At 40.1% G+C, this 16,464-nt stretch overlaps 1 protein-coding gene across 2 annotated transcripts in view; it reads right to left on the bottom strand.

Annotated features, from left to right (window-relative positions):
- znf608 (zinc finger protein 608) overlaps nt 1-16,464 on the bottom strand; it is a 58,228-nt gene that overhangs the window by 34,054 nt on the left and 7,710 nt on the right. The window lies entirely within an intron of this gene.

Consider the following 16,464-nt stretch of genomic DNA (forward strand, 5'->3'; position numbering starts at 1 on the left):
GCCGTACCATGTCCTGCTATGTTGGAGGGGGATTTTTTTAGTTTGTTTGACTTTGTAGTCAAACAAAGTAGTTCATATCCTGTTGTTGTATAGTTATATTTTGTTGACCTCTTTTATAGGCCTAGTTGTTAAGTAATCAGACATATTACCCCACGTAACTCCACAACTTTGGACACAAAAAACATACAATGTGTTAATTGTTGAGCTTTAGAGGCGCTGGCTGCCTAGCGTTTCCTCCTGCTTTACATTCTTTATGCTAAGCTAAATTAGCAGGCTGCTGGTGCTTCATACTTAGCAGGGCTCAACTGCCAGGGGCAAGAAAAATACGCCTGTTCAACAAGCATAAACATGTAGAAAGCAATGTTTCATCTGCTGTCCACAGTCTCTCATCCTCTGTGTTTTACACGAGAACAGCACGCTAGCTCGGCTAAAAGCAAATTGTTACAAACAAGCTAAAACAAAAGCTGTCTGTATGTAGTCTAACTGTTTAGCTAGGCAAATTCTTGTAAACTAAATCATTTATCACTCACACTTAGAGTCCGTCTCTGTGGAGAGAGAGGAGGGATTGTGATACCATTTAATTTAATATGCAAGAATTGTTCTGATTCATTTACTTTATTATTTATAAAGATTAGACATGACAATTAACTTAAGTCTCCTTGTTGCTTGATAACCGCTAATAAATTAAACCATTTGTATGGAGGGGGGTAAAAACTGACTTGAGGCAAGTCGGTTTCTGACCCACTTGCCCAACAGACAAATGATGACAAGTGATATCAGTCGTCTCATCCAGGCTCTTGGCAAGAAAGCAAAATTAGCTTTCCCAAAGTGATGACATTTTCCTTTAATGATTGCATAATGCTTACCATGGTCACTATATTGGTTTAAGATATCTTAATGTGTTATTGTGCTATGTTAACTATGTTAGTTAAGTAAAAATACAAAGTAGCATTGAGGCTGATGAGTTTTGGTATTGGATAAAGTGAAATGCTGACCTGATGATGATCACCAAAGTTATGAAAATTGATCCTAACTTTACGGATAGTAGTGCTATAGAGGAAAAGTCAGGGGATCACCAAAGTCAGAAGGGTTGATTCACTGGGGGCCATGAAGGGCTGTGCAAAATGTCACGGCTATCCATCCAAGAGTTGCTGAGATATTTCAGTCTGGAGCAAAGTGATGAACAAATCAAACAACCATCCAACCAAAATTGCCATTCCATGAGCCATGCTGCTAAAAATCTGTATTATGTCTATATACTGCATGTTAAATATCCATCATGAAGACGTTTTTCCCCAACAGTAACCAAGTAGTTGCCTGAACTTAACCAAACCTTAATCATGGATCAGAAGAGTGGTCATGTGAGTAATTTGGGTATAAGGACTTCAACAGTTTTTGATCATGTTTACAATATCGGTGTCTTTCACTTCTTGTTCAGTCTTTCTCTCTCCACCCAGGAACTCATGCTGATTAAAGCTCTGCATCACTACTCTCGCCTCGAGCTTCTGCGATCATCGATTTCAGTTGCTGTATTATTTTCCTGCGTCTCCAATATCTTTTTTGTGAGGCCTTCAGTATCTAAAAAAAAAAAAAGAGTAACTCAAGTATCATCATTAACTAAACCACAGAGGAGCATGAAATACACAAGGACCCTAATAACAACCACATACATGACAAAAATATGCATGGACCCTGGAGCTGTGCACAAACTGAGACTCTGTCTTCCTCAATTTCTTTTAGACAAAATCCACTCCCAATCCTTCCTCAGACTCAGTTATAGAATCACCAGACAAACTACAGAAGCTCTGTGTTATTCTACAAAAAAAAGAGATGTGTTAGTGGGTTCTTATTTCCAGTTCTGCCTTGCAAAAATTACAGACATAATAAAAACAATAATAAAACAAAATAATAAAGGCTGGAAGGTCACACAAAAGAGTCGAGAGCAGCGTGGTTGCAATATTTTTTTTCCTCCCGTTATCTCAAGATAACATAAAAGTTAATTACAAGTATTTAATTATCGAATCATCTTGGGATAACAAAGCTGCTTTTCCGTGAGGTAATTTGTTAAGGTAATTATTTTAGAAAAACAAATACTGTTTTTTTTACTAAATTAATTAGTTTTTTTTTTCATGAGAACAAGATATTAAACCAAATCTTAAGATAACTTTTTGTTTTCTAAAAGACAACAAGATAATTAAACTACAAGCAAATAAAAAACTCAGTTATCTCAAGATCATGAAATTATCTAGCATTAATGGGAAGCCGTTAATTAGCCGAAAACCTGGCTAGTTAGCTTTTTACCAACAGTAGCTAACTAACGTTAGTACTACTTGCAAGTATTTATTTTTTCATACCTTCATTCCATATTGACATTTCACCGGGGTTTATCCGGTAGGCTATTTGTACAACAACTAAAAACTTGTTGCCATGGATACCAACACATCAGTGGGCTGAACAGAGATGATGTCACGCAGCAACAGTCCTGCTGGCTGGGTCACCGTTATAATCGGGACCAGTGCTCTCATTCCCGCACTATCCTCAACTTCAAGGTTAAACTAGTAAATATTATAACATTAAAACGACTTTGACATTTTCTGCTCCAATTTATGGTGGAAATGTCTACAAAATAAGGCAGCAGGTGACAATTCAAAATATAGGAGGACGGTCTGTATTTTGATGGTGCTGACCTTGGTAAACCATAACACCGCCCATGCCTACTTCGAAGGCCAGGAGTTAGCATATCATTAGCTAATTACAATATGTTCTGGCCTTACAGCTAACATTAGAAACACCATGTTCAGGACTGGAACATCCACCGCATGGGAGCTGGTCCGGGATCAGATTTAGTTTAACGCTTAGCAGCTCTGCTTTGTATTTATTTGGGATTTGACCAAAGACTACCTTTTCTAATGTAAAAGTGAAACTTACTTCATCATAACGTGAATTCCTTCCTATCCATGAAATCCACAACTATTCTCTTCTATTGTCAACTTTCTAGCTGTAATCTCTGCTGTTGAAAAAATGTGTACACCTGTGGTTCTTAACCTGGGAGTCACGAGAATGACACACAAAAAATATTTTTTATATATTTTATTTCAATATTTTCAACCTCTAAAACACCATTCATAGCTCCTCTGACATTTAAGCCATGATGATCTGGTAAACAATGTTCATTAAAGGTTGCTAAAAAGCAAAAATATTAATTAAACAACAGCATTAGATGATTGTTTTAAAATGACCATCTCTATCTAGACAAATGAAGTGAGCCACAGACCGGATTTTTAGTACCTTTAGTTCTTACAAATGCCAATGTGATTTAGAATGAGGTTTTCTTACTTTTGAAACCGATCCTGGAAGTTCGGGATTCACTTTGGCTCCCTATTAGCTAGCTAGCTAGTGACAGATGATAAAATCTGCCAGTGACAGTTTTCCATCTCTGGGTAAAAACGAGAAGTTGGCCTTTTTTATGATGGCCAAAAGCACCTTCTCATCTGCAGCAATGGAAAAATTGCTTCAAAAAGTACCTCACAATTCAAGCAACAAATCTACCACTATCATTTTCATCTTTCATTTTCTGTGCAGGGCCAGACCAGAAAGACTGACAGGTGCAGCAACAGTAACTGAGGGGCGGGGCTTAGTGAAGGTCCAATTGCAACCTCGGCCTCAAGGCTAACTGACCCAAAAATAAACCTTTAATAAATGAAAATGGAAAGTCTGTTTTCACAGTCTTTGCAGATCTAGATAAAAGCTGTGTGTTTAATCAATTTCAGCCCTTAAATCCAATTCGGTGGTGGTAGGCAGAGGATGCAGTGGGGGAGAGGAAAACAATCTGCTGCAGTGCAACGTAAAGCAGGTTTGACTTCAATGTTTCCTCCGATGCGCTGCAGCTTTGTGTTGAGGCTGAATCACAAACAGCGGTCCTAACTTGCATACAGAGCTGGATTTACCCAAATTAATCAGGAGAGGGGTGGGGGTAGTTGGGGGGGGGGTGTCAGGGGAGCCAGCTGAGTTTTCCATTAATTCTGCCTCTAAAATCTATAATTAAACAAAGAGACACTTTTTATCTTTGGTTTTTAGGCTTTAAAAAAATCTTCAATCACATTTTTATGCGCCTCAGACTACAGAGGAATCCGGTTGTATGTGTTCAAAAATGCCAATAAAGAATTTTAATCAATCTGATGATCTCATTATTCATCCATCCATCATCTATCCGCCCCCTCATCCAGCTCTTTTAATGGATGGAGGAGTGTTTGTAGAAGCTGTAAAACTGAAGACTTTTGTCAGCACGTTTGAGGAGGAAACGCTGCCTGAACTGGATTTACCTCTTTCTACTCACCCTCTCCTCCTATGTTCTTTCCTTCTTTCGTCTTTTTTTTTTCCAGATCGGTCCCTGATCATCCTTTCCTCGTTCATCTCTTTCGTTTACTGTCTTCTCTTCCTCCATTTCTTCACCCCTCTGTCTTTTTTCTCATCTCACTTTCCTCTTCCTCCCTTTGCGCATTCTCTTTTCTTCTCTCACTTTGTTTGCCTTTTCACCTTTCTTGTTTTTGCCCTCCTCTTTCCTTTCCTGTTTTCCGCCTCCTCTTTCTTTCCTCCAACTGCTCTTGTTCATCTCTTTTCCTTTCCTCTTATCCTCTCATCCTTTCTTCTTCCTCTCCTATTTTTGTTCCTTCCACCTTTCGTCTTAATCCACCCACTCTGCTTCTTTTGCTTCATCTTCTTTTCCTCCTCCCTCTCCCCTTCTTTGTTTTGATCCTCTTGCTCTTCTACCCTCCTTCATTTTCCTTTCCTTTCTTTCCATCGTCTCTTCTTCCCTTTTCCTGTTCTTGCCTCTTGTCATTGTTTCATCTCGTCCTTTATTTCCCTTTTTCTATCCTTTGTCCTCCTCTCATCTTTCTGTCTTCCTCTTCCCATTTCCACCTCCTTTTCTTTCCTTTATTATTGCCCTTATGTCCTCTTCCTCTTACCTACTTTTCCTTGCCTACCATTTTATTTTCCTTCCATCCTCTCCGTTCTTTTCATTTCTTTCCTCTACTGTGCTTGCCTCACAGCCTCCTTTCCTCCCTTCTTTGTTCTTCCAATATCTTGTCTTTCCTTCTTGTCCTTTGCATCTCTTCCTTTCCACCCTTCTTGTCATCTGCTGTTGCTTTTTTCATTTCTTTCTCCTTTTTCCTATCATCTCTTCCTTTTTCCTCTCTTTCCTGTGCTTCATTTTCCTTTACCTTCCTCTTTTCTTCCTCGTCCTTTCCTTTCCTTTGCCTTCTTCTTGTCCTCATGTCCTCTCTCTCCTATTTCTCCATTCCCCAGTGAGCAGTCACACTGACAGAAATCATCCCTGTCTTTATTGTCAGGCTGCTGAAAGAGGAGGCATTGTGTGTGTGTGTGTGTGTGTGTGTGTGTGTGTGTGTGTGTGTGTGTGTGTGTGTGTGTGTGTGTGTGTGTGTGTGTGTGTGTGTGCGTGCACAGACAATCTGTGGTTTGTGTCGCATGTGTGTTTTTTGTGATTTTGAGAATGGTAGCCATCTTTTTTTCCCCCATTTTCTCTCTCCAGTCTCTCATCTCTATGCTCTCCTTTTTTTCACTCTCTACAGTCTCACTATGAGAACACACACACACACACACACACACACACACCACTTACCTTCCTACTGAATGACAAGCTCTAATGGCATGACATTACTCACTGCCATAATAACTCCTGCTGCTGCAAAACAATTGAAAACTAACAACCACTTTCTTTCCTTCAGCAACACCGCTGCTGCACAATCAGCCATTAACAATAATTGTGTTAGCCCAATCCTGCATAAATTAATCCCCCAGAGTAGCAGTGTTTGCAAGCAGCGTCTTCATAATGATAATTATAAAGCATCTAAAGTGAGACTGACATCACGGGCTTTCAATCTGGCAGCTGATGTAACACCAGAGACAGTTTTAATATACAAGAGACATTATAAGGTTAGTCCAGGGAAGTCTGAAACCTTTAAGGTGGCAGAGCTGACTGGCCAATCAGCATAACTGACACAAAAAGGTTACTTACAGAACAATTCAAGCGAACAAATGCTTGGGACCTATTATCTTTTTGAAATGACATTTTCATTGTTTTCTGTCAACATAATGACATGTTAATTAAAATATTTGCAGACCGCCTTCCCCCAAAATATGCCCAATAGGTCATCTGTACAAGTAGCTTATTAAGAAAGTGAAGCCAAAGTGGAAGTGCCTTAAACCTGCATCCTTTCAAATGGCCAGCAGGGGCTCCTCCAATGGTTGCAAAAAGAAGTCTGATTGCGTTGGAATGTATAAACCATAGACCCTACTTCTCACTTGATTTTTTAAAGACTTTCCAAATGAGTTTATGGTCTCAGTTGCTCGTTCCAAGTCTTCTTCAATACAGCATGATGTTCATTTTGTAAATCATGGCCCCATTTAGAGTAAAAGAGATAATAAAGCATGGTACGCCTTAGGGCGTGTCTACCTTGTGACAAGTCGCTACTACGGCGACATGTCAATAGAGGGAAATCACATCCTCTTCACTGTGTAGCATTACATTTAACTAGCCATGAATTTGTTTTTGGGTGCTGTCTGTGTTTTCAACTTTGACTGAGTTTGGAGGAGATCACATTCACGGCTAGGTTACCATTCACTCCTCCCTCAGCTCCACCCTCTCATCCGAATATGGTCACTGCTGGTTCCAAAAAAACAAGATGGTGACCAAAATGCCAAACTCAAGGCTTCAGAATGGTAGTTCACGACCCAATCGGCGACATCTAGTGGCTGTAGTAATTATGACGGAATGCGATTAGCTAATTGTGAAGAAAGCAATTTAAATGCATGTTAATTATACAGCGCATCGGACCCGTTTGAAACAGTCATGCAGTTACAAATTCATTCGTTTGTCATCCTTGTGTGACAGACTTGCTAACACGCGCCATCTTTCTGTGTTTCGCTCCGCTCTGTGCAGGCTACATTTCCCACATGGAGCATTTCAGAATAAGAGCGTTTTGCCTGATTTTGCTGACTTTTGCTAATTTGTTCAGTTTTCCTTGATTTTTTTGTGCTTCTACGATGGTTAAGTCGGCTACGTAGTTAAATTGTTTCTTTTGTTTGTTTTAAATGTGTTTACTGTTGATATACAATCGGAAATCTGCACAAGGTGTTTAATTTTGAAAATCGACGGATTCTCTATGTAGTTCTCTGTCTGACTTCCTGCCTGTTTCGTCTGCTCTGTGCTGCTTGACGTGGCTTCCATCAAAAATAGACTGGCAGTGAATATTTAGTGAATACTTTAGCAAAACTTTAGCAAAAAAATCTGTAAATGAAGGCTAATCGCATTACATTTTTTCCCCAAAATGTCAGGTGACTATAAAGAGCAAACAGTGAGTTATTTTGTTATTTTAACTTACATATGTCTTACTTATCTTAACCATGATGTTTTCCTAAACCTAACCAAACAGCGACCTTTCATTTATGTAGTATTGGGAGTCAGTGACAAACGACCTATTCTGTCATTTAGGTATGAGAACATGTTACATGTTATACTTGTTGCAAATAGTTGCAAAATGTTGTTAGTGAACTAATAAAATGTTCACTGACAGTGTATTTGTTTTTCTACAATATATGTCAGTTGCAACTAAAGCATGAATCAAATTCTTTTTATACTTTGGCACTTGGTTAAAGCTGGTGTAGGCACTGTTGCAGACACTAGCAAGAGACAGCAAGATTTCGAAAGTATCCAACTGAAAAAATCTCACCCCTCCCTTCAGGCCTCCCTCCAAGGCCTGTCCCTTCAGGTCTTAACATCTCTCTTACATTAAAGATTAATCCTAAATAGCGTTAACAATAGAGACTGTTCTGAAACCATTTATGGTTTTGGAGTAACACAACCCTGGAGTTGTGTATTTTATATATTACATTTTTGGTTCTACTACATGCACGGATGTTCCCAGTACATTATTATGCTCACCAGAAGCTGAAGAAAATTAAATTATTTAAGATAGACCTGAGAAAATAAAGCTTCTATGCACAAATTATCTTTCATGCTGTGAAAAACACATTAACAACACACATAGTGTTTCAAACCAGCAGCTATTAACCACACCAACTCCAAAACATTTTTGACTTGGACAAAATTTCCCCACTGATTAATTCCCCATTCATTTAGAATCTGATGAAAGAATCTTTTATCTGATTTTAGATTAGAGACACTCGCAGGGCAGAACTGGAACCCCCCTGTGTGTAAAAAGGAACAAGATGTTAGGAAAGCTGCAGTTAAATAAAATATGAAAGAGAACAGGATATGAGGTGATTCTTAGCAGGTAATGACAGACGCTGGGTGATATTATGATGCCTTTTCTTTATTTCAGTGTTTCCTTCAGCAGTGCAGGCTGTGGTGAATGAATGCAGAGGAAAACCTGCCAGCCTGCAGAGCGCGTGGGCGTACCGTCGTACCATGAAGCCCTTTCACACTGGTTGGCATTGATACTCTGAAATCTAATGGACTCTCGGTCCAGCCTCCACATGAGCTGTTGTACTGCTCTGAAAACACACTTCTGTGCCTCGAGTAGGGAACAATACTGTCAGCTGGTCTTATTGGTAAATCTAAATATACTTATATACTGAGGGAATATTGGCATTTCAGTCAGTATCACCTAGCTCTGATGATACAGATGATTGAACTTGATTGATCAATCAAGTTAGCTTATCTTTCAAGTTAATCAAGTTAGCTCTAATAACTCAGTTACCACATTTTGGTATGGTTTGTTCATGTATTTATCCTAACAAAGATTCACAGTAGATTTTGTCCTCTGTGTAAACATTTGTCTGCATCCTGTAGAGAATATCTCAGGAAACAGTTGATACTTTTGATTTGTATTCCCGCTGTAACATCACTGATGGAGCCGCACCCAGACGCACAAAATGATTGACAGTTTTAGCTCACATGTTGAATCATTCCCTACATTTGCAAAGCCTTGCTGTGGCATGCAGAGAAGCAGGGATGTGAACATTTGATTGATATTACTTGTGTCAAACCACCAAAATCATTAGGGATATTTCTCTGGCAACCATCAATATCAACAGCAATTTTCTCAGTAATCTGGTGCTTGGTCCCTGAGATATGTATTATATATTAAGACGAGTGTTGGATGGATGCAGACCAACATTGCCAACACTGAGCTACAAATCCACTGAGCTACAAATCCACAGAGCTACAAATCCACAGAGCTATCCGACTACCCAACGCTAACTATGACACAGAAGGTGTTTGGTATTTTTTATAGTAACCATTACATAGTCATTTGACTCTGGTCTCATCACTACAGTTTCATTTAGTTTTCAGTATACTGAAAGCCTCTAGTTTCACAGCATTAAACTGGTGGTAACAGCAAATAACGCCACAGCTGTCACAGAATCTCCTTCCCTGGTGTTACATCAGCTGCCAGATTGAAAGCCTGTGATGTCTGTCTCACTTTAGAGGCTTTAGCAGTAGCAATCCTGATGTGGGAATTTGCCTACAGTGTTCAAGTTTGACTAGTGAATTGGCACCTGTGACAGACAACTGGCAGACACATCTTTGTCCCAGTATCTGGAGAGACTATATAAGACGCAGAGTGACAGTCTAAAAGTCTGTTCAGATAGAATGCCATGCAAATTTTAGAAGGGCTTCAATTGCATACAATGGAAAGACATGAATGGGCACGAATAGAAGCACAAAATGAGGCTATAACGAGTTATGCTTAGCGTGGGGCTTCATGAAACTACTTTATAACCAACCATTCAGAGGCTGAGGTGAACACAAACATGGCCGGTGCCTCCTAGTGAGCTTAGCTTAGTGAGCAACCTGGTACATTGGCTGTTTGGTGAATCAGCGCATTTAAACAAACAGCATAGTGGTCAAATTCGTCTGAACGATGCAAGGCAAAAATTTAGTTTTAACTAGTAGGAAAGGGTCATTTCTGTATTTTTAAACCTGGATCCTATTTTCACATGGGGTCAAAATGACTAGTAGGTACAAAAGATTTTGGAATCTGTGCAGTAGGTGGTTTCAGCCAGCAGCGACAAACTGGCTGAAACGTATTCCTTTGGGGCAAATGTGCCCGTCAAAATAACAACCAAAAAAGGAGCTTATTTTTGCAATCGACAGGCTCAGGCTATTACAAGGTGTCTGACAACATCATGGAAAGGATCCCTACGAGTAACACCCGATAACACCCTGTTTTCAACAGGAAACAGAAATCTTGCTCAAGGATAGTTAGAGCTCTGAAATCTTGTGAGAGGGGAGTTGCAGGAAAACGTTGGAGTTGGAGAAGAGTTTGTTGTGTTGGAATAATGAAAATACAGTCTTACTAGCAGGTCCTCTTTACTCCAGGTGATTCTGATTCTGATGTACATCTCCTTTCAACCCCAAAATATGTGAAAATAGGGCCTAGGTTAAAAAGTACCGAAATCAATATGAACCTGAACGACTTAGAATCTTCACAGACATCTTACTATACAGGCCTTAGTGTTTGGAGAGAGGTCTGTGGCAGGGTTCCCACAGTCACCTGGGGCCTAATTTATAAAACTGTGTGTAGAATCCTCACAAAAAATGTACGTGCGCCCAAAAGCCAAACAATGGAGTACGCCAAAAACTATTCAGACTTATAAAACCGTGTGTACGCACACCTGTGAGCAGTGTTCCCTTACACAATAAATCACAATCAACTTGAAACGTGGCGCCTGTGAGGGAGCTCTATGTCCGACCCTTCAAACGTACATAGTTGCCTATACAGACAGTGAAACGCCCCAAATTCATATTAATACTTACTGACTGCATGAAGAAAAGCTACAAAACGAAATTTAACTCGTCGTAACTGGCTGGAAGGGGACACACACACACACACGCAAGACGGGATGACCCAGGTACATAATTTGGACACCCCTGTTTGAAAAGAGAGTAAACCAAATGTGTTCCACTTGTGTAAAACATTTATTTAGGCTACACCAACAGTCCACTCACTTAACGAGGCTGCCGATGAGTTAAAAGAAATATGTAAATGTACATGTGAGAACAATAGGCTACATGAAACTATGCACTCCTACTTGCTTGACTGACGCAGAAAACACTGAAAACAGCTCGTTTGTAGTCCAGCCTTTACTTCTCTTTCTTGTGACGTTACAATGAAAATACGTGTCATAATGCTCGCTGAGTGCCTACTCTACACGCCCTCAAAAACACTGGTGGAAAAACAGTGAGCTGCAGCACACCTCTCCTCTCCCTTCCAAACACTAGCTACCCTTCAGGCAGTCAGTGGACATAAAGTTGTTACTGTGATATAGAGACAGAGCTCAGTTAAAACTTTATGGATGAAAAATACATTTATTACAGATTAATAACTCACCACTCTGAAACTCTTGCTCCAGTCCATGTTGCCAAGCTGGTCGGCAACATGTAGCCTACAACTGAATTGAAGCTGTTTACCGTCTTTTCGCTGACCCACCTTTCTCTGCTTCTGATTGGCTAGTAGGCCTTAACTTGGAAATGCGCATGTGCAACTCCCAACAAAGATCATTTAGAGACAAGATGTATCACTCCATAGCTAAAACGAAGTTTTCAACACAGGGTGAAAAGAGGAGCTGCAGCAATGTGCAGTATGACAAAAATATGGTGTTTTTTGAAAATTAAACCATGTAAACCTGTTCTGGTACAACCCCTAAATATGATTTTGAACCTGATAATGAGCAGAATACCACCTCTTTAAATGTAATTTGTCCTCCTGTTCACCTTATTTATGTGAATGAATTGCACCGCATGCACGTAGCCTATTAATTAATATGATTCCCCAGTAAACTGTACAACATTTTTGAGGTGTTCTTTTGCAGAAACAGATATCTCCGTTTGTTTTTATTATCCTAAATCTGGTTCTTTTTGTGTGCCCTGCAAGTGATCTCTTGCGTACTCAATCAAAATCAATCAAACGGGTGTTTATTAAGAAAGCTTTAAGCCTATAATACTCAGCGGTATTATTTCGATTTAGTTTACACAATAGTCGGCCTATTCATTTCAAATTGTTTCATCCTTCTGCCATGTGAGTCGCTGTTTCTCATTTCTCCAGTTTATGTGCCTAAGCATTTCAGAGTTTGTTACATTCTCCCATTTTTTATAGATCACAACCTCTATTTTGTACATAAGCACCTTTTATAAATGAGGCCCCTGGACACTAAAGATTTTCACTGACTGACTGAAGGTTTTCTGAAATTCAACAAATTAACATTAACATGTTTTTTGGGTGAAACGTGAATTTGTTCAGGACAGGAAGATTTAAAACCATTTGTTTTACACCTGCAGATCTCCATCACAAAGTTTTCCTCACAATGGCGAGAGGAGCTGCGGCATACTGATGAAGATAGGCGGTGGAAAAAAGGATTTTCAAGGACGCCAGCTCATTTTGAAAAACTTCTTAAGCTTCACATTTTCTCAAATTCACCAGGGGGCCTTTTACCTTCTGGCAGTCTGATATCCATGTTTTCAACCAATAATCTCCTGTCAATCACGACCCAGAGGAGCCGACATACAAGACCAAAGCAAAACTCCTCCCCCACCGCCAGCCTGAACTGTAGCACAGAAATTAAAGCTGGATTTTACACTGAGCTTTAACTTGATGTTTTTCTAAGAGGAACGAGAAACAAATAAAAAAATAAATATTTCCCAACAAGGTAAATGCACAATGAGCTCCAAAAGCACTTCAATTCCTTAAAAAGCCAACTTCAAGTCCGGATGAGAAATATATTCTGTGACTAGTTTCCTCCTTCACAGAGAACAGAAAGTGTTTTCATTAAAGAGGAAAAAGTCAATCATAATTACCATTTAGTCAATAATAGCTAGACAGGGGCAGAGCTAGCCTCTCAGCACAGTGGGGGCAGAGCTTCATCACGGACCCACCTGCTACCAAGTCATTTATACCAAGTGTATGTAACCTTGGACTCACTATGAAAGTCCACTGAGTCCATCTGTGGTGCGGCTGCTGGAACTGATCGCAGCCATTCTGGTCCATTCATGTGCTCACACCAGAAGCGCTGCAGTGTGACCCAGAAGAGTCTTTCTGCACCGCTCTGGAGAATGCGCTGCCAGTGACTCGATGGAAGACACTTCAAGCGGCACAGAGCTGATGAACCAGACAGGAAGTCAGACACAGAAAATGCTCTGTGCAGACTCCCGATCGTATATAAACAATAAAGAAAGTTAAAACAGACAAAATAAATAAACAATTTAACTACTTAGCCGACTTAACCATGGTAGAAGCACAAAAGTCAAGGACAACTGAACAAATCAACAAAATCTGAACAAGTCAGCAAAATCAGGCAGACGCTCTTATTCGGAGATGCTCCATTTGGGATACGAAGCCGGTGCAAAGAACTGAGCAAAACCAGTTCACAGAGAGCTGTGATCGGTAGTAGAAGCAAAAGGAAATACAAATAAACAACGAGTCAACAACGTAGGGCAGGCGCAGCCGTACACTGCCTGTGTGAGTCCGGGGTGATACATAGTAGCCTATGTCCGTCCCGCAGAATTCCCATGATGCATGACGGTGATGGGAGTTTTGTTAAAATTTGCTAATAAGTTTGCTTAATTTGTTGGAATTACAAATGTTACTTTATGATTTATGTTTTTTTAAACATGTCTGCTTAGAATGTGTGTTTTTTGTTGGTAATTGACCCTTCACTGACTCTTTTTGCATTAGAGTCAATGGAGCGCAGCTGTGAAAATGTCGGACCTCAGTTAGAGTGAGTCCTATACTGTGCTGTGATTGGCCAGCTGTGTATTTGGGGCAAGTTAGAGTCCAGAGCATCATAACAGGCACTTTCTGAGCAACAGGTTAACATATATAAATCTGTTTACGGGTATCAGCAGAAACATTTTTCTTTTTTATCAAGGAGCAGTCCCTGTTAGAGTGAGCTGAAGTGCTCGCCTCATGCGCACGCCCGCCCAGATCATTGGAAGAGTGACTGATCCTTGCTGTTTGTGAGTTTCCAGAATCTATTACTGTTTACTAAATAGTTATCAGGACATCAACAGGAGGGAATTCACGTGGCAGAGCATCCACCGCAAAATTAGATGAAGGCCTATCAGGTGAAGTTATGTAGCCTATAAGTTTAACTTAAGTTAAATAGGCTACAGCTGTGAAGCGCACAGAAGTCGTTGTCATGGTTACTCTTAATAGAGTGCCTGCCGTTTACTCGCGGAGCACTCGTCTCCCTTTTTGGTCACCAGGGCAAAGAACAACCCCGTGGGGCAGAGCGACTACGCTGTGATTTTGAGAACGTTCCAAAGACTGACATTTAATCAGTATGCAGTGTGTAGCTATCCACTTGGATATGCCATTTGATCGCTTGTCTTGCTTTTGTTTATCTACTTCTCCCACACGCTGCATCCAGCATAGTCTGCTGTAGCCTCCCTCTGCTGCTTGTTTGGGTGGATGATTTGCAGGCTAATCAACATCCCACCCCTCCTGTGACCCATGGTTTGACTGTATGTGTATTCAGAGCCAGTGAGCAACGGACTTTCAAAATAATAATAATTAAACTGCGTAAACGTGCAATAAAATAAATGTTGGCGTTAATTAATTAATGTGTTAACACGATAATAACACGTTAACGTGCCCAGCCCTAATGTAAACTGACATAAACTTCGTTGCACACATAGAGGGCCCCCTACCCAGCCAGGGCCCTGGGCCGGCCGCCCCATGCACACACGCTGCATCCGCTTGTTATAATAGGCTGTTTTGTGTTTTTACGTCCCAGTTAACTAAACATTTGGGGCTTTTGGAACGTCAAAACAAGAATTTGAAGATATCACCTTATTGGACTTATGAGTATTTTTCAGTATTTTCACATTTTATTTAATAATCTGATAAAAAATCCTCAGTTGCAGCCCTAGATTTAATTGTGGGAAAAAAGCATCAAAATGTCCACAGAGTGTGGTGGGTGTGTGCATAAACCAACCCATGCACCTGCTCTCACGCTTATAAAGGATTGTGTGTGAGGGTTGATACAGACGTATTTTGCCAATTTTCCCGTATCTGAGAATGTTACACACCAAAAACACAGCACAGCAGTTTATACATCTATGAAACAGGAGGCAGATGTTTTTAGTTTCAGACAAAATCGAGGGCTTCAAGTATTCTTTGGAAACTGTGGAAAGACTAACAAAGATGGCTTTGGTGAATTTTATTTTGTTTCTGGCGTCTGTCGTAAATAAAATGTGTTCCGAGATGAGTTTACAAGGGAATTAGTTTGGTGAAAGAGAGAAAACGTGAATTCAGAGGTGTACGGTTATATTTGTCTGTTTGATCAGGAAAATGGGTGTAACAAAATTTGCTTTCATTTCAACATTTTGTGCAAATATTTCAGCAATCACCAGTTGTTGAGCAGACGGTGGCCAGTTGTTTTTTTTGTTTGTTTGTTTTTTTTTACATATGAGCCATTTTACTAACAAAAGTTTGCAAATTACTTCCCAGAGGACCCACGACATGTACATCTTGGATTATGGACCCTTCATGTGTGGATCAGAAGGCATATGGTTCTGTCCACTGTGTTGGAAACTTTCTGCAGACAGCAGCCTGAAGCTTCAGCTCCAACAACCTTGCTTCATTCTGGTTCTGGCTGCCAGTCAATGTTCCTCTCTGTCAAAACGGGCATATTTCTGTTGCCTTTCACAACCACCTCTTTATATGAGTCACTGTTTTTTATTGTGACTGTCACAAAATCAATGGAATGTGAATGCTACTCTGCATGTCCTCCATACTACTATGACTTGATCTCATCATTTCTCAGAAGCAAGGCCACGTGTCTCACTGAGGGTAAGCAGAATATATACTTTGGTCATTACAGCTTAACACATATTTATAGCCCAGTTAATAATTCTTCCTTTTTTGTCTTTTTTTTTTATCATTATTCTTTGCTATATTTTTTCTCATTATATTTGGCAAGGTGGTCCTTGGAAATCTTGTAATTATCAGAAGTCGGCCTTAAGTTACAAAAGGTTGACCTAAACTCAGCTTTTTGTTCATTTCACTTCAAAGCTCAGTCCTTGTAAAACTGCTATGGATGTGAGTCTTTGCTCATTTCAGCTCTGACATCTCATCAGACATGAGTCAGATCCCCGGTGGTTTGTCCATGTTTAGAAATCCACATCAAGAATTAGGAGTCAGACATGTTGTGCCTTTGGAAAATGTGTTTTTGGAAAGACGTGTGACTGGCTGGCTGTTGGGTAACTGAGGTTCGCTCCAGCCGATATGCTTTGAAAATGAAAGCACAAACAACATCAAAGTTCCGATGATTATCAGCCTCAGGTGCAGACTGGACAAATGACTGGATCCTGCGGAGGACCGATGATAACACGCTAATAATGAGGATGGTCCACGATTATCTCCTGTCAGTGATCACTGGAAGGCCAATAACTGCTAAAAAAAACGTAAAACTTATGAT

This window comes from Micropterus salmoides, unplaced genomic scaffold (assembly GCF_014851395.1).
Source record: "Micropterus salmoides isolate LMB-PRFRI ecotype aquatic unplaced genomic scaffold, ASM1485139v1 Ms_hic_scaffold_7, whole genome shotgun sequence".
In the NCBI taxonomy this organism is placed as follows: Eukaryota; Metazoa; Chordata; class Actinopteri; order Centrarchiformes; family Centrarchidae; genus Micropterus; species Micropterus salmoides.